Below are 19,920 nucleotides of genomic sequence, written 5' to 3'. Positions count from 1 at the left end.
TTTAATCGCGTAATCATTCAGTCGGTTGTAGTGCCGCTCGCGCCCGTTAATGAAAAGTGAAAGAAGACGGTAGTTTTCTGATTCTCAGCGAAATAACAATACAATAGGCTACACTAACCTGCGTTAAAGAAGGTTTTAATTGACTGGGATCCAACAACTCTCCTGGCCTCCCTCTCCTTCTTTTCGTGGCGTTTCTGATAACCATATTTGTATAATTTTTTTCCCGACATTTTTCCAGTGAGTCAGTTCCACCAGATTAACGTCTTCAGGCAATGCCGCCTCAACTCTGATTGGTTCTCTTCACGAGCTGGGGCGGGGTATTTATTAATAACTAATAAATAGATCGGACTAAACCATTTTTAGGGAGGTAAGAGAAGCAGCTATTTGGAAAAAATATTTAACCAAGTTGCATGTTTTTTTGTGGTTTTCATTTTAAATCTCAGGCATACAACTAATAAATATTATAATTATTCATATAGTGTCCCTATAGTATAACTGCTGGATTTTGTGGGGGCCCCCTGGGCAGCGGGGGCCCCTATAATTGTCACCACCTTTCACCCCACCAGCAACGGCCCTGCATGTATATATACTGACTTGGTATTTAAAACAATATGATGTGAAAAAATATTAATTATACAACAGATATTTTAAAATATACAGTGCTTATAAGTGAACACACACATGCTAAAGTTGACTAAAAAGAGGAATAAAAAGTCATATTTTGGAAATTGATCTTAATGCCTTAATTTAAAAAATGAGGAAAACTCCAACCTGTAAGGACACCAATTTTCTTTGTGAATAAATAATGTGTCGTAAATAAATAACTGTTCTTCCTTATAAAATACAGGGTGCATTAAGCTAGTGTTATACTTTCCGCGTCCGCGAGTGCGCGAGGGTCCGCGTAACGATCTCAGCAGACAGTAGGCCTAATACAAGTAGTCCGCTTCTGCGCTGTCCGTGTACGCGTCCAAACTAGAGTAAAACCGAGCCTTAAGTCAGGACACCCTTATGTTAAATTCACATAGAGGCAGGCAGATTTTAATTTGTTTGTTTTTTTTACTTTCAACTGATTTTGGAATTAAAATTCATCACAGCCCCCACATCATCACACACCCTTCACCATACCTATGGCATGGGGTACTTTACATGAGATCATCTCTCAATGCAAATCAAACCAGCTATTAGGCTAACTGAAATAAAATCATGCCAATCTCCATGTTTCATACATGGGTTTGTGTGATTCCTTTTTTTTTTCATGGAGGATGTTTAATGCACATTTTTGCTTAGAATATATTCTCATAAAAAGAGTCAACCAGAACATGAGGGTTTAAATATCCAGTATATTATTTCCGACTTTTCTTCTCCGACAGGGTACTGATCCAGGTATCGCACCAGTTAGCACTTTTTCTAATCCAGTGGCCCTTTGTAATCAGGACATCTGTCCCTTGGGCTGGCCGAGGGCATTCCTGACTGGAGCGGTGTTGAGCTGACCTTTATCTGCCTCATTAGGGCTGGTGTGATGTGTGTGGACAGATGGCCTTGCTGGAGGGCTGGAGGGCCACACACCAGTGCCTTGTCACCCACTTTACACATGTGTCCGCTCATAGTTGCTTTGGAGATAAGGTGCACGGTGTGCCTGTTAGGTTCGCTACGCCTCATCAGCGTTCCTGTGACAACCGTACTGTTTTCCCTTACTCTCTGATGAGGGGGGTGGTGTGCATGTGATAGCTTGTCTGTCTCATACGTTTTTTTTTCTCTTCTCACCTTCGTGAAGTGTGAATTGGACAGATAACCACAGCACCTCTTCTTTCAGGAGGTCTTAAACACTTCCTAAAATAGTTTCCTGCAGAGATGCTGGCCCACCTGAAAGTGGCCGATCTGTTTTTGTTGTTGTTGTTGTTTTTTTGTGACAGCTTCATAAAATTTATGGTTTCCCCAAAAAATATTATGCAGTACAACAGTTTTAAAAATTTACCTGAAAAGTTTTCTTGAGCTGCAAATTAGCATATTAGAATGACTTAGGAAGGACCATGAAAATTCAGCTTTGCTATCACAGAAATCAATTAAACGCATTAAAATAGAGAACAGTTATTTCAAATGATATAATATAAATGCAGACTTGAATAAAACATTAAAATATTTTGAATGGTAGTGTAATTTTTAAACAAAATGCTGTCAAAATCGCACTTATTTTTCTCACTTAGTATAAAATTAGTTAATATGTAGCTAGCTTTATATTTTAGGAAGGGGGTCCTTGGCATCAAAAAGTTTAAATACCAATATTCTATAGCCTGATGGTAGAAGTCCTTTATTATCTCTACATAACCACTCACTAATGTTTTCTGCATCATGAACTGACTTTAAGTATGCAGCGGATACAATGGCGATTCCTTTAGAGAATCGAACCAGCAACCTTCAGGCTATCCTGAATCTTAACCTGTCACCCCTGTGTAGAAGACCAAAAGCAACCTCCCCCCTTTTCCATGGAAATTAGCCATGTTAAATGCTTTTGACCGTGTCGGGCGTTGCACATTTGCTTCTCTTAATCAATTGTAGAAATATGTACATATATTATCATAATCAAAGACTAAACTTGCATTACTTCAGCTATTCAGATATTCCGTGCTGAATTATAGCTGGCTTTCATTATAGTTAAACATGCGGCAGAGCTCCAGACAGTCAACCAATGTCGATTTATGGACTGGACTGAAATTACATCCTGTCTCTTCTTTGTTTCCTAAAATTGGTTGGCTGATCAACTGTGTTTTGTGTGTGCACGTGGATCTGCATGTACGTGCATGTGTGTGCGATGACTCTAATCTAAAGGTGTTCAAACAGACCCGATGCACAATAACATACAGCCGCACACATTTTATACGCTGCTGAAATATTGCCATGTTTACAAAGTCAGGCAAACAAATTAGCCACGCCGAGGGAGTGATTGTGCATGAGCGCAGGTCGTTTCATGCATTTATTCCAGTAATAATGTTTTAGGTGATTATAGATCAAGTAAATATTGATATTACTGTACATGGTGTGCGAGTCGAGAGAACCAAATGTACTGCACGTAACCCTGTGGGATTTGGATTAATGAATTACAAGAGCACATCTTGTAAATGTGTGAAGTGTACAACGCAGAGGTTTGTGGACTTCCTGTCACGACACTTACTGCATGAACTGAAGGATTTCTTTATGATGACTTATTGCATAGGAAATTACAATCTGATGCACCCAGGACACCTGTTTAATGGAGAACTCCGGTCAATTTTAACATTGAGCTCAATTTTTAGTAAATTTGGAGTGCTGTCAATACAGAGAACAACGACAAAAATCGGTGTTGCCTACACCGTGTTATCCTCTTTTTAAAATTTGCACCCTGTTGACTTGAATGGGGCACGTTTTAAACCTGCTTTGAGCCTCTTAACATCCTTGATGTGTCATACAAGTGCCCAGCCATGTTAGATGATTCCTTCAGAGTAAACACGGGTGAATCTGACTACAGTAGATGTGAAAGATATGAAAAAAATGAGTTATTTCAGCCAGCGCACATACCTGTATTTACATCCTGTTTTCGGTCGAAGTCCAAAGTAGTCGATTGTCGAGTTCATGCGCATAGGTTTAGATACCTATGATTATGCGCGTGAACTCGACAATCGACTACTTTGGACTTCGAAATTTGAACTCCAAATTTACAAAAACATTAGCTCAATTTTAAAATTGACCGGAGTTCTCCTTTAATGTGAAATTTAGTGACACTTTGATTTAGGAATCCTGTCGTTCTGTTTAACCTATGATTCTCATGTATTAGAAAAAACACATACAGTGAGAAACAGTGTCATTCTCTGATTAAATATAACACCAGCCTGAAGAGTATTGACTATGACCTGCAGTCATTAAACAAAAGGATTTCCATAAAAAATGTTTGTTCTCATATCTCCATTTTTTTAAAAGGGATAGTTCATCCAAAAATGAAACTTCTGTCATTAATTACTCACCTTATGTGTGTGCTATAGGATAGGAAGGGAAAAAAACGCTTGTCACTCATTTGTGAGTGAATGGCAAAGACCTTTGGGAACCATGTGATAATGTTTTGTGCCACATGATGGTGAGTAAACGAGTATTTTAATGTTCTGAAGGCATGTTCATATTCACAGGGACTTTTAACAACTTCTTGTGATCTGAAGTGATTGTTGTCACAAGCAGGTTTAGGTGAAGATGATGAAAAAGGTTCAAACAAGCTTCCTCAAACAAATGGTTATTTAATAAAACAAACTCATGTAATCCAATAGCAGGAAGGCAATCTAACAGCATGTGATACACGAACAATACCAACTGAATGAAAAGGAGGAACATAGGACATGTTTACACGGAAACGATCTGAAGAGAAAACGCAAAAGTGGCGTTGCGTTATTACTTTTTATTCTGCGTTTAGACGAGCGTTATGAGGGGGAAATCTGCGTGCATATGGTGACGCAAAAGTGTGTGAAATTGGATGCAGTGTGCACTCCAGGCGGCTAGGTGGCAATGTGAAGCACTGAAAGTGAAAGAGCCCCTAACCCAGTTGTTTTTGTTTAATACAGTAAAGCTGCTGATTTAACCCTCGGTGCTCTTTGCGTGTCGCTCAGAATTATAATTTTTTTGTCAATGAAATTAATGCTATATTTTAGTGTCACTGTCTAGCAGACTTTTGCGTTTTTACCGTTTTTACCCATTAGACGGGAACGCGATGGTCGAGCGTTTTTAAGATTTCCACTCTGGAGGGTGGTTTCACTTTTTTGCATTTTTAAGCCCCAAAAACGCCGTCGCCGTGTAAACAAAAGGCACATCCGATAAAATATTTTTACGTTTTCACCCACGAGCGTTCTCGTGTAAACAGGGCCTTAAATGACCAGGGTGATTGAACTTAAATGACGAACAGGTGTGCTCTAATTAGGAAACATAATGAATCACCATGACAACTGATTAATGATGTGCAAACAGGAACATAGGCAGACAGCAACAAAGAGGAACATACTGTAATAAGAGTCCATGAAAATGAAACTAAAGATAAACTGAACATAATAGTGATTTTTTTTTACAAGAAATTAATCATTTTGATTAGCATGGATGTATTAAATTGATCTAAAGTTACAGTAAAGACATTTTTTATTTTTGAAAAGATTTAAATTTCAAACAAACACTGTTCTTTTGAACTTTCTATTCATAAGACTCGTATATAACGGTTTCCACAAAATTAAGCTGCACTGTTTTCAATATTTTTTGTTGTTGCTGAGAAATTAGAAACATGAGAAACATTGAGAAATGTTTCTTGAGCAGCAAATCAACACTTTAGAATGAGTAATCAGCTTTGCCATCACAAGAATAAATTACATTTGAAGTATAATAATATAGAAAAGTTATTTTGAATTGTAACAATATTTCACAATATTACTGTTTTTACTGCATTTTTTTAAAATCAAATAATTACAGCCTCGGTAAGCATAAGAGACTTCTTTCTAAAACATTAAAACGTTTGAACGGTAGTGTATGTATGGCTTTCTAACTTGCATCTTACTGCATCTTGTTTTCACACATGACAGAAAGACTAGAATTAGAATTCTCATTGTCACATGTCAGTCTGCTTTTCTGGAAAGTTACTCCTCTTGTCTTCAGCGCCCTTCAAAATCTGCCACGAATGCGCTATGCAAAACTGAATACATTTCTGTATAACAACTAGCCTAGTTGAAATGTAATTGAAAACAAAAACAAAAAAACAAACAAGATATTGTGGGAAGACAAAAATCAGAGAAAAGGATGCATGGTGAATACCAATTTCTCCAGCGGAAAAAGAAAATAAATAGCGAAGGTTTTGTGGTAATTTGCTGCTGTATCATGAAGCAGATTGTGTATTGAGTGAAGTGCATGTGACATGTGGGGTGTTTAGTGGGACGTGGAGATGGCTGTTAAGTGGTGTGCGTGTATGTGTGTGTGCTCTGTCTCTGTGCTTCCCTGGGGAGTGAAGGACGGTTGATAGGATGGTAATGAAGGAAGAGAGGAGTAGATCAGGAGAGTGCCATGCTGACACTTATTACTGTGGGTGAGAACCACGACGGTCGGTGAAACCCACACAGACACTCTCTCACCTGCAAAACCCCTGAGTGGTGTATTTACACTTGTCTTAACCAGTCACGCCTGCAATCAAATGTATTTCCTGTAACAAATTAAGTGTCTAATCAGGACGAAATCAAACATACACACAAAGTGTATGTGTTTCGTCTGATAGCTTGGAACACATGCCATGCTATTTCTGTGGAGGGCTGCAACAAGTACTTATCTCTCTGAAGGGTGTCTGTGTGTGAGAAGTATGTGATTAACAGTTGAAATAACACCTTGTGGAGACACTGATGGAGGATACAACACTGTACGGTATGCCAGCATGTGTGGGTGTACTATGTGGACGATCCAGCACTCTTTCTCTCCGTTGTAAAACATTCCTCTGCCTTTCCCATATTTAAACCTGCTTTCCACATGGGAGGAGGTACGGAAGCACACCAAAAATAATATCCATTTGCATTTGCACAAGGGAAATTTAATTCAAAATCGTCTTTAAATGAAATGTGTTCCCTAGCTGTAGATGTTGTTTGGAATGCCGCATGTGTCTAAAATGTAAAACTGAAATGCCAACATGAAATAAAAATTGATAAAAAAATAAAATAAAATAAATGATGTTATTGTCACACACAAAATTTTGCCAAAGTAAAGCATGTTGCAAATAGCAATTCACGTTGACTTTAATGCATTGCATGTAATTGTGTTAAATGCAATTAAAATGAGATCCAGTGTCATTCGTTTTTGGCTTTCCTCACAGACATATGCCAACAGGAAATTATATAATATATGAACCTTTGCTGCCAAAGAACATTTTATTGTGGATCAGCGATAAGGCCTGGTTGGTTGGCATGAGGTGATATTTGCTTTGGTCCCACTGGAACTATTTACTTACTAAGGACTATCTATGGATTTTCATTTATTTGTTTATTCATTTATCTTCTGTAATTGTTATATATATATATCTGCATTTATCTCATCCATGATGCATGAAGGGAACTGAACCCTGTCCCAAGAGCAATTAAAATGTATGAGTTAGCTTACTCAATATTGAAATCAATTATATAATTCTACTAAATTATTAGGGTTTAGTGTGTGTGTGTTTGTGTTTGTGTGTGTTAAATCTGATCTGTTTTTTTCCTTCATGTCACTGCTCTCACTTTATTTTTCCCATTGTCTTGTAAATATTAAAAACTCAAATAATAAATCTGCTTTCCTCTGAGATTCCTAAATAAATTAATGTTCTGCAACATTATTAGAAAGGGCAAAGCTATTTGATACGCACAACTGCATCTGTGGAACTGCGCAGTATTTTTTTAAAGGCATCGTTTCCATAATCTCTCTCTAACCTGTGAAGTTTTCATCATGCATCTTTAGACAAACTCTCACAGAATTGATTGCAGCCGGGTTCAGGCGTAATGATGCATTTGAGCTTCTATATCTCGTGATTTGGAGACTAGATTAAAGTCTAGCAGTGCTGGTCTGACTGATATTAAAATCAGTCAAGGGTTTGTCAGAGTGTAATGAGGAAAGCAATTTATCATACCGGAACCAACAACATCAGAGCCATACAGCCATAGCACTGAATTTCATTTGTTTGTCTATCTCCCTCGCTCTCTCTTTCACTCACACACACACACACACACACACACACACACACACACACACACACACACACACACACACACACACACACACACACACACACACACACACACACACACACACACACACACACACACACACACACACACACACACACACACACACACACACACACACCTGTTACGTCACTTCCTGTTACGTCACTTCCTGTTACGTCACTTCCTGAACGCGTTGTTTGTGTTTGAGCTCCGTCGATTTGATTCAAAATCCGGGATTTCTCTCTTTAAACTCACTTACAACTAATATTTTCTACTTTTTCTCACTGAGAAACACTGACGCTCAAAATATCGTAGTTACAACGCGGACTGTTGAGTAGACGCGTCTCAAACCGATTGACCCAATACCGGTCCGTTACACCTGTGGGTCGGACGGCTGAGCGCGTCTTCTTTACACTCACTTACAAACGAACATTTTCTACTTTTACTCACTGAGAAACACTGACGCTCAAAATATCGTAGTTACAACGCGGACTGTTGAGTAGACGCGTCTCAAACCGATTGACCCAATACCGGTCCGTTACACCTGTGGGTCGGACGGCTGAGCGCGTCTTCTTTACACTCACTTACAAACGAACATTTTCTACTTTTACTCACTGAGAAGCACTGCTGCTCAAAATCTCATAGTTACAACGCGGACTGTTGAGTAGACGCGTCTCAAACCGATTGACCCAATAACGGTCCGTTACACCTGTGGGTCGAACGGCTGAGCGCGTCTTCTTTACACTCACTTACAAACGAACATTTTCTCGCCTATCGTGCGTCTACATCACACCCGTACCATTAAAAAGACAGATTATATCCAAGATTTCAGTTATAAATTAGCGTTAATATTGATAGCATCACTGGTAGCGTCGTTGCTAACTTACTGTCCATCTGTTTAAATGGCGAATATATCAAATGTAACGTTATGTTGTCTACCTTTTGGTGCAGGTGAGGACACATTCGAGCTGCAGGCGGTGCAGTCTGAGCTGGAAGCTGTAGAAAAGCAGATCCGCGACCTTCTAGAGAGACAAGCCGAGCTAAGAGACCGGCGTTTAGCTCTTGAAACATCTCGCGTCGATGCACACAAATCAGTTAATAATCCGCAGACTCCGATTGCGTCAACACCGTGCGTCTCTCAGCATTGGTCCCGTGCGCCAAGGCGGTTCTCACAAGTTTCATACACCCCGGCTCCGAGGCGCCGTCACGAAGCTTGGGTTGTTTCGCAGCGGAAGACGCGAAGAATCTCTCCGCCCCTCCCGGTTTTCGAGATTTCCACTCAGAACCGCTTCTCCCCTCTTCGCGAAACGGAACGCGATGCTGTGATTATCGGCGATTCAATTGTTCGGAACGTCCACGCTACGTCAGGTAAAAGTAAGGTGCGTAGCCACTGTTTTCCTGATGACCGTGTTTCTGATATCGCTGCGCGGGTACCCGAGATCTTGAACGGTGACGAGCGCGTCGGAGCTGTCGTCTTGCACGCAGGAGCGAACGACGTCAGGCTGCGGCAGACGGAGGTTTTGAAAAAGGATTATAGGAACCTAATCGAGACGGTACGCACCGCATCGCCTGAAATAACGATCATCGTGTCTGGGCCGCTTCCCACGTATCGACAAGGGCATGAGAAGTTCAGTAGATTATTCGCGCTAAATGAATGGTTAATGTCATGGTGCAATGAGCAGAAACTGCTCTTTATAAATAATTGGAATCTATTTTGGGAGCGTCCTAGGCTCTTCCGCGCTGATGGCTTACACCCAAGTAGAAATGGAGCGGATCTTCTGTCGGATAACATCTCCAAGACGTTAAAGACCGTCTGACTAGTTACCAAAAATCCAAATCACAGTCTCTGCTGCACCAAATTAATTGATATAAATACTAGTGTAGAACATTTAATAGAAACTGTGTCTATTCCTCGTTTAGTGAGATCAAATAATAAATCTACTGTAGGATCTAGGAAAAATCTAATTGTTATTAAAACAGAAAATCTCGCTATTAGTGAACAAAAACAATTTCTAAAGCTAGGTCTTCTGAACATTAGATCACTCACACCTAAAGCAGCTATTGTAAATGAAATAGTCACAGATAATAGCATCGATGTACTTTGCCTTACTGAAACCTGGCTTAAACCAAATGACTATTTCGGTCTAAATGAGTCCACTCCACCAGGATACTGTTATAAGCATGAGCCCCGTCTGATTGGTCGTGGCGGCGGTGTTGCAACAATCTATAGAGATATTCTTAATGTTACTCAGAAAACAGGTGACAAATTTAATTCGTTTGAAGTACTTGTATTAAATGTTACGCTCTTAGATGTAAGGAAAAAATCCCTATTATCTCTAGCCTTGGCTACCGTATATAGACCGCCAGGGCCCTACGCTGATTTCCTAAAAGAGTTTGCAGATTTTCTCTCAGATCTATTGGTCAACGTCGATAAAGCATTAATTGTTGGAGATTTCAACATACACGTAGATAATTCAAATGATGCGTTAGGGGCTGCGTTTACAGATTTATTAAACTCCTTTGGGGTCAAGCAAAACGTCACCGGACCAACTCATCGTCTTAATCATACACTCGATTTAATTATATCATACGGAACCGATCCAACCGATATAGATATCATTCCACAAAGTGATGGTGTCAGTGACCACTTCCTGGTAACTTGTATATTACGGACTACAGTACTATGTCATACTGCGCCGCGTTACCGACCAGGCAGAACAATCCTTCCATCCACCATAGATAATTTCTCAAATTGCTTATCTGATTTGTCTCAGTTACTGCCTGAACCCAAACAAACAGACGAATTAGAGGAAGTAACTAGCACTATGAGCACCATTCTCTCTAGAACATTGGATATTGTTGCACCCATTAGATTAAAAAAGGTCAGAGAGAAAAGTAAAGCACCATGGTACAACAATACTACGCATGTTCTAAAGAGAGAAACCCGTAAATTAGAGCGTAAATGGAAACAAACTAATTTAGAGGTCTTTAGAATCGCGTGGAAAGACAGTATGTCACGTTATAAAAAGGCCCTAAAAGCGGCAAGGGCTGAGCATCTCCGCAAACTAATAGAAAACAACCAAAATAATCCAAGATTTTTATTTACCACCGTGGCTAGACTAATAAATAAACAAACGTCACCTGACCAAAATATCCCGTTACAGTTTAGCAGTAATGATTTCATGAACTTCTTCACTGAGAAAATAGAAAGCATCAGAACCACAATTGTTAACACTCAATCTTCAATCGCGCCTTATAAATCAGCCTCAATTATCACCCCGCAAGAACAATTACAGCGCTTTACAACTATAGAACAAAAAGAGCTAAATAAACTTATCACTTCATCTAAAACAACAACGTGTGCTTATTAGATCCTATACCAACTAAACTACTGAAAGAAGTGTTACCTGTAGTGGAAGAGCCTCTACTCAATATTATTAACTCGTCTCTATCTTTAGGTCACGTTCCAAAAACATTTAAACTGGCAGTTATAAAACCACTCATTAAGAAACCACAATTAGACCCACATAATCTAGCAAATTATAGACCCATTTCAAATCCTCCATTTATGTCTAAAATATTAGAAAAAGTTGTGTCCGCTCAACTGCGCTCTTTTTTGCAAGAAAATGACATCTATGAAAAGTTTCAGTCTGGATTCAGGCCGCACCATAGCACTGAAACTGCGCTCGTTAAAATCATTAATGATTTACTTTTAGCTTCGGACCAAGGCTGTATCTCAATACTAGTTTTACTTGATCTTAGTGCTGCGTTCGATACTATAGATCACACAATACTCTTAGATCGACTACAAAATTATACTGGCGTTCAAGGACAAGCATTAAGCTGGTTTAGATCATACTTATCTGACCGCTACCATTTTGTCTATTTAAATGGAAAAAAATCGATCATAACTTCAGTAAACTATGGAGTGCCGCAGGGATCTGTGCTAGGCCCTCTATTATTCTCAATATATATGCTGCCACTTGGAAATATTATAAGGAAACATGGAATTAGTTTCCATTGTTATGCTGATGACACTCTACAATTATATATTTCATCACGGCCGGATGAAAACGCTAAATTATCAAAATTGACAGAGTGTGTTAAAGATATAAAAGATTGGATGACGCGTAATTTTCTTCTATTAAATCCAGACAAGACGGAGGTACTACTCATCGGTTCAAAAAACCGCCCACAAAACCTCTCACAATACAACTTTAACATAGTAGGATGTCCTGCTACTTTATCCTCTACAGTAAAAGACCTGGGTGTCATACTAGACTGCGACCTGTCTTTTAAAAATCATATTTCATATGTTACAAAAACGGCATTTTTCCACCTTAGAAACATTGCTAAGCTACGTAATATGCTATCAGTTTCTGATGCAGAAAAGTTAGTTCATGCATTCATGACCTCGAGACTAGATTACTGTAATGCTCTATTAGCTGGTTGTCCTGCATCCTCAGTAAACAAGCTACAGTTAGTCCAAAATGCAGCCGCTAGAGTTCTTACCAGATCAAGAAAATATGATCATATAACACCTATCTTATCATCACTACATTGGTTACCTATAAAGTTCCGTATTAATTATAAGGTATTGTTACTGACTTATAAAGCCCTAAACGGCTTAGCTCCAGTTTATTTAACGGATCTTCTATCGCCCTATAATCCATCGCGCTCTTTAAGATCGCTAAATTCGAGGCTTTTGGTTATACCTAGGATATCTAAGTCCACCAAAGGAGGGAGAGCATTCTCACATTTAGCTCCAAAACTCTGGAATAGCCTTCCTGATACTGTTCGTTGCTCAGAGTCGCTCTCCCAGTTCAAAACTAGATTAAAGACGCATCTCTTTAACCAGGCATTCATATAAATGTTTTAATCTTATAGTTAAATCCGGCCTCTAGTTCATAACCGCCAGAGGAGAACTGGCCCCCGACTGAGCCTGGGTTCTCCCAAGGTTTTTTTTTTTCTCCATTAGGTCACCTGATGGAGTTTTAGGTCACCATTAGGTCACCTGATGGAGTTTTTCGTTTCCTTGCCACTGTTGCCTTTGGCTTGCTCAGTTGGGGATATTCAATTTAATGAATCAATCAATATTACTATTGATTAGCATTACCAAACATGGACGTTTTATTATTATTTTAATTTAATACTGTGAAGCTGCTTTGATACAATCTGTATTGTGAAAAGCGCTATACAAATATTCTTGACTTGACTTGACACACACACACACACACACACACACACACACACACACACACACACACACACACACACACACACACACACACACACACACACACACACACACACACACACACACACACACACACACACACACACACACACACACACACACATAGGCCTTTTCAGTTTAATCAGGTGCTAATTCTGCTTATTTCTATCAGTATAATGAACTTTAATTAATTCACCTAACACTCTACCGAAACATAAATTCATTTTCATCTGCTTTGAATCAGAACTCAAATGTGGAATATATAATTAGTGAGCTGCACAGACGAGCCTGAGACTCGGCGTGAGTGACAGAAGTAGGAGGTCAAATGGAATGGGGATGTTATACCCTTCATTGTTTTTTTCCTGGAGGATATTTATAAAGCCTCAAATAATATATGACAAAGTGGCAAGAGTGACAAAGTGACAAAATGACAAAGACATTGACGCTGTCTGACTCTTTTACTCTTTTATTTCTCTCTCTCTCTCTCTCTCTCTCTCTCTCTCTCTCTCTCTCTCTCTCTCTCTCTCTCTCTCTCTCTCTCTCCGTCTCATAGCTTAAAATCGAAGATTCAAAGGCAAATTAAAATGACAAATATAGATATACATCTCTCCCTTTCTATCATTATTGATATTGTCTGTGTATATTGCGCAGGGCTAGTGCTTAGTTAGGTTAGGCGACGAACATGTCAAGTATTGTTTACATAAGTGGCTTCATCTTTACAAAACACAGACATGCAGATAATCACCTCAGTCTGAATTTATGTCTGCTTGTAAACATCAAAACACAGGTGTGCTACTCTCTCTCTCTCTCTCTCTCTGTGTGTGTGTGTGTGTGTGTGTGTGTGTGTGGCGCTGTGGGTGGATACGGATTGAGTTCATTGTAACTCAGAGCAGGTGTGTTCATCTCCCTTTCATTAAACAAATAAACAAATATATATTTATCATCCTGACTCATTTCTCCAGCAATTTGAACTACTAAATGAGAACAGAACTATTGATAAGACATACGTCAGGCACTGTGGGAGAAATGGTGTCTATATTTGAGAATGATAGCGATATGAAGAGAGAGAGAGAGAGAGAGAGAGAGAGAGAGAGAGAGAGAGAGAGAGAGAGAGAGAGAGAGAGAGAGAGAGAAGAGAGAGAGAGAGAGAGAGAGAGAGAGAGAGAGAGAGAGAGAGAGAGAGAGAGAGAGAGAGAGAGAGAGAGAGAGAGAGAGCTTTACTCAAGGTTCCTCAAACTGAAAGGATTCAAACGGCTATCTTTAATTATTCTTTACTCACTATTTCCCATTCCATTAGTGCTGGGAAGCGCCCATCCATATAAACACTCCGCCTTTCCTGCATCCATGCCTGGAAAAATGAAGGATGGCTCAGGCAGTTTAACATGCTAACAAATTGAAAACCAGCGTTGATACATTATTCATCACTCACCCCTTTTTATTTAAAAGAAGCACAAAAAAAAAAAAAAAGGACCATGATTTGAGGCCATTTGTGTCTAGGGTCAATTAGTAATTTGCTTGTTTTTCCTATGCCATCCCCTTTACTTGGGTTTTGTCTTTGAAAAAATGGAAAATATCACACAGGGAAGCCATTTTTTTGTAGTCATAGTTGGCATTGCAATTTTAATATAAGATCTGTATAGATTCTTTAAGAGAAGGCAACGAAAGAATGGTGGAGGGAAAAAGAAAGAAGGAGAGCGAGAATTATTGGAGGATGAAAGGTTTGAAAGAAGGAATTAATTTTAAGAAATAAACCAGAGCTGACTGGAGAGTTGCCATGGTGTTTTGAAGAGGGCACTCAGGCTGGGTTTTTTTTCACACTCTGCCTGGATAAGCTGAAAGGATATTTTTCACAATGGACAATGCATGGAAATCAGCTGTTTTTCCTTTTGTGTGCATGTACATGACCAAATATCAGTGTGTGTGTGTGTGTGCGCGGGCATCAGATGACCTGGGCTCACGGTTGACAAAGCATGTGTTGACTATATTATTGTTCTGATGTCAAAAGTTCAATTGAATTCTTATTGTTACGGCCTTCCATACACATCTTCACATTTTGAAAATTATATATCTTAGTATAGTTCACTCAAGATTCTGGATTTTTATTTTTATTTTTTTGCTCACCAAATATTATTCACTTATGCTCACCAAAGCTACATTGTAAAAACACAGTAAAATTTGCTAATTTGCTGCTCAAGAAACATTTATTTTTATTATCAATGTTGTAAAAGGTTGTGCTGCTTAATATTTTTGTGGAACCCATGATTCTTTCACAATTCTTTGATGAATAGAAAGTTAAAAAAAAACAGCATTGATTGAAATGGAAATCTTTTATAAATGTCACACATTGTTGATCCATTTAATGCATCCTTGATGAATTTCTAAGAAAAAAACTCTTTAATGGGACTTAACTACAAACATGTTTTCATTGATTTAATTGAATTTCTCGTCGCTGAAAATAATGATAAATTGTTCTTTAGTAAGTGAGTCAGATTTTGCTTCATTAAGGGATAGTTGACCAAAAAAATTCTAATTTGTTGTCAATTTACTCACTTTCAGGACCATCCAAGATAACTGTTTTTAGAGCTTGCCGAGTCATTTCTTGGAGGGAATCAGACTGGTTGCGTTGTATGACTTTGATTCACTAAACAGATTATAAGAGTCATTGGGGCTTTAACACATTATTTAGAGGTGGAACATTTTCATAGTTCCTATAACTAATAACGAAAATACCCGCTTTATGGTGTGTTTGCACCACAGGAACTGGGAACAATTTTAGTTGTTCAATAGGAATACCTTTTGGGGGACTAAATTACCAGTGACATCAGTGTGTGTTGGCCAAACGGATGACACATGAAACTCCAGAACCCGCCATTTTAAAAAAGCTATGTAAACACACAGTTTACATGTACTTACTCCATGAACTAACTCCACGTCCACAAATATGTAAAACAGTGATAGATGGACCAGCGCCAAGGTCAGGCACTTTACGATATGGAGTTGTTGACGGTGTTGAATGCAGCGCTAAATGACGCCATTGTCAGTCGGCTTACGTCACTCCACAGGCCCTAGGGGAACATTTTCATGTTCAGAACATGTCAGGGGACCACCCTGGTGGCTAGTTCCTATAACTGAGTACCTTTTTCTCTGGATCTGAAACTGCACTTGATTGCGTATTGCTTTACGTTAGGCCGCAACGATAACTCAATGGTGAGAAAGACAATTCTCACCATTATTTTGTAGTCTTTTTATTGCATGAGACTCAATGCGGACTACAAACTCTTTTTCATGACTCTTGTAAAAAATTATATAGCGCAGAAAACACAGTACACACAGCTTTAGGCAAGTAGAATTTAAGTAGTTATTCAATGAAAATATTCACCTCCACCGATGTAATGTATGTAATCCACATCCAGATTGACAAATGGCAGTAAAAGATGAAAAAGACGACAAACTTGCGCATGGCCAAACTATTTTTTAATTGTCCAAATAAAAACTAGAAAGATAAAATATATGTTATATGACAAGAGTGAGTAAGTGTTTATACTAAAGCTTGTGCAGCATTGAGTGATTCAATATGTTGTATGATGCATTATGTTCAAATACCACTGTGCAGTGGCAGCCCTGACTCACATGCTGCCTTAGGCCAGACTAAATCACCTTTTTTTTTTTCTAGTTTATTTTTCTTCAACGTCTTATCCAGGAAGGACATGCAAATCTCAACATTTGGTCAAAATGAGTTGTCTAATATGATATAATTTGATGTACTACAATTTCAAGACAGTATTTGTGCCAGAAGAGCACCTTTCTAGTTCGGCAGGTTTCGAGAGCTTGTTAAATGTATGCATTTCACTTTTAAAAAGACTATAGGGATCAAAAATAGACAATTTGAGGTAAAAAGGACAAAGAGGTAAATCTATTGTGTTAATAATTAGAAAGAATGGCATGGGATGAGTGAGAAAAGCAGTGCTTTGGCACAATGCGACAATGAGCAGATGTTCAAACAGTGCCCTCTGGCCTGTGTGTGGATGTATGAGCGTTTGTGTGTTTGCACAGGGGGATTTAAAGCAAACCCTTTGTTTTGGAGATTAGGGACACTCCGAGAGCACAGAGCAGTGGAGCACACCATGAACCCACACAACAAAACTATCACACAAGATTTGCAGCAGAGAGAAAGTGAGGAAAAGAAAGAGCAGAAATCTGGAGAAACCGGATAAGCGAACAGAGAGGAACTCCATGGTTCCTCAGGCACATGCGGAGAGAAAATGGGCTAAGGATAGTGGAATACAACAAAAGAACAGAGCGAAAGAATAAGAGGATGATTGAGGAAAGGTTTTATTTCCTGGAAGACCAAAAGAAAGTAATCAGAGAATTCATGATGTTCTTTAGCACCACACATTGCTTTTCATTTTAACTGGCTGCCTCTGAGTGAATGAGTCACTCCTGATTGGCTCTGTCAACTTGTTTTTGTGGGAACCCGACAGAGAGGCCATTCCAGAGGTTTCTGAAAGTTCAGCCTGAGGTTTCATCAGGCTTGTCCTATAGTAGAGGAGATCGGGGGACAACATTAAACGGTAAAAAAGTGATTAGCACTACGAGGTAAAAAAAAGTCAAACTATTGAAGCCATTTAAAGAGACAATATATTTAAAAATTTAGATGATATGATTTAATAAAAAAAATATATATATAACAAAAAAACATTAAATGAAACATTTTGCGATTTAAATACAGTTAATAAAACCAGCACCCTCTAATGGCAGTTTGGAGCCTATCTTTTATGACGATTTTGTATGAATTTGTACAATTTCATTGTAATATTTTCGTACGATCTGCTTACATCACAGATGTTTAGATGAATTGTTTGTTCTTCTAAAAATAGTAATTTTTTTTGTACTAATTGTACTCTTCATCACCAAAATGTAAATATTCTGAGCTGAAAACAGTGGTGAACATAGGGTTAAAGTAAATATTTCGTTCTTTTTGTATATATTTTTAGATTTTAATGAATCAATTGGTCGTTTACAGTATTTGATTACTACATTTTCTATTTACATGAACCTTGTTCACAAATTGATTCAATAACATGAAATAGTTAATTTAAAAAACAATTACTTAAGGTAATTATGACTTTATTTATCCTAATTGTGACATTCTCTTCGAATGTCTCATTTCACAATGAGACATTTCTCATTTTATTCTCACAGTAACCCTTTTTTTTTAAACTGTTTTTCACATGCATACTCCATTTCAAAGTATCATCTGTTTATGTGTTTCTTCACTGTATGCATATGTGGGGTCATACAGGAGTCTTTTCAGTCAATCTGTTCAATAATTCATGACTGATATTTAGTCAGTATGCTGGAAGTTTCTGTTTGGTTACCACCTACAGAAAATAAGAAAGTCTGCTCTCCTGCCCTTATTGTAGCCGCACAAATATGATTTCTTTCAGCTTATTTAAGATGTGTATATATGTGTGTGTGTGTGAATGTGTTTGCTCATGTCCAGGCAAATGCAATCAAGTAAATGTCAAGTGGATCATCTCCCTTGCATCGTTTTGCATTGAGTCCGTCTGTTCAGTGAAGTGAGACTATTTCATCTCGAGTTTTCATACAGACCACATCTTCAGTCAGCACTGATTTTCTCAGATTTTCCCACAAAGTTAAGCATCTCTTCACACCAATGACAGAGCCAGACATACTCTCCACATCAAGCACATACTGACTCTAGACACTGGTCATAGATAATAGGCACAGCCACAGACAAACAGCAGTTACATAAGGTCATCCATTAGAGAGACTAGTTTCTAGATATACCTTGAGGACATTCAGTTACCAAACTGGCATCTTATCCTCACTCTAAAATGTGTGAATACCCCCTCCCCCCTTTGCAAGTTATTAAAAAACTGCAAGAGTTATGACAACTTCAAATTAAATTATGTTCAACAGACAAACTATATTGATTTAGAGGAACAATATGTAACATAACAACACATTTTAAATTAGATTATTTAAAATAAAAGTTGCTTCAACTTGTTGAGTTGTATCAAATGGCCAGCAGCCATATCACCCTGTAGCCCAAGACTGGTAGCCCACTGAAGCCAAGCAGGGTTGAGCCTGGTTAGTACCTGGATGGGAGACCTTCTGGGAAAACCCGGTTGCTGCTGGAAGAGGTGTTAGTGAGGCCAGCAGGGGGCGCTCACCCTGTGGTCTGTGTGGGTCCTAACGCCCCAGTGTAGTGACGGGGACCCTAAACTGACAAAGAGCACCGTCCTTCGGATGAGACGTTAAACTGAGGTCCTGACTCTCTGTGGTCACTAAAAATCCCAGGATGTCTTTCGAAAGAGTAGGGGTGTAACCCCGGCATCCTGGCCAAATTTGCCCCTTGGCCTTTGTCCATCATGGCCTCCTCATCATCACCATATACTAATTGACTTCATCTCTGTCTCCTCTCCACCAGTAAGCTAGTGTGTGGTGGGAGTTCTGGCGCAATATGGCTGCCGTCGCATCATCCAGGTGGATGCTGCACATTGGTAGTTGAGGAGATTCCCTCTTCTATGTAAAGTGCTTTGAGTGCAGAGAAAAGCGCTATATAAATGTAATTAATTATTATTATTATTATCCCTGGTATTTACTCTTATATTTTAGTTCAAATCGCTATAAAACATGATAAATGTAACTTAAGATACTTGTCACTGGCATTAGTGCAGTCAGTGCTTGTCAATGTTTACCTTAATGTCATCTACTCTTCAGCTGGTAACCACAAAATCTTCAACATTACAGAAATCACATTAAACACTAACAGGTTCTCTTACGTAGAGTTCTCTCCTACTGCGTCGAATCGACGCTGCGGGAAAGATATTTCTTTGTCGAGATTGAAGCCCAAAAATTAATCCTTAATTTTGTAATATGTAAAACGCTTTTCTGTAGCATACAACCCTAGGCGGAGCAATACAGCTC

At 38.8% G+C, this 19,920-nt stretch overlaps 1 protein-coding gene across 1 annotated transcript in view; it reads right to left on the bottom strand.

The window, feature by feature from the left end:
- LOC306994931 (uncharacterized protein) overlaps positions 1–8,804 on the bottom strand; it is a 47,637-nt gene extending 38,833 nt beyond the window's left edge. The window contains exon 1 of the mRNA XM_079605933.1: positions 8,670–8,804. The gene's annotated coding sequence lies outside the window, so the exon portion shown is untranslated. The remainder of the gene's footprint in view (positions 1–8,669) is intronic.
- Positions 8,805–19,920: the final 11,116 nt, after the last annotated feature.

This window comes from Phoxinus phoxinus, assembly GCF_949152265.1.
Source record: "Phoxinus phoxinus genome assembly, chromosome: 1".
Classification (NCBI taxonomy): Eukaryota; Metazoa; Chordata; class Actinopteri; order Cypriniformes; family Leuciscidae; genus Phoxinus; species Phoxinus phoxinus.
This window is presented reverse-complemented; position numbering and strand designations above follow the sequence as displayed.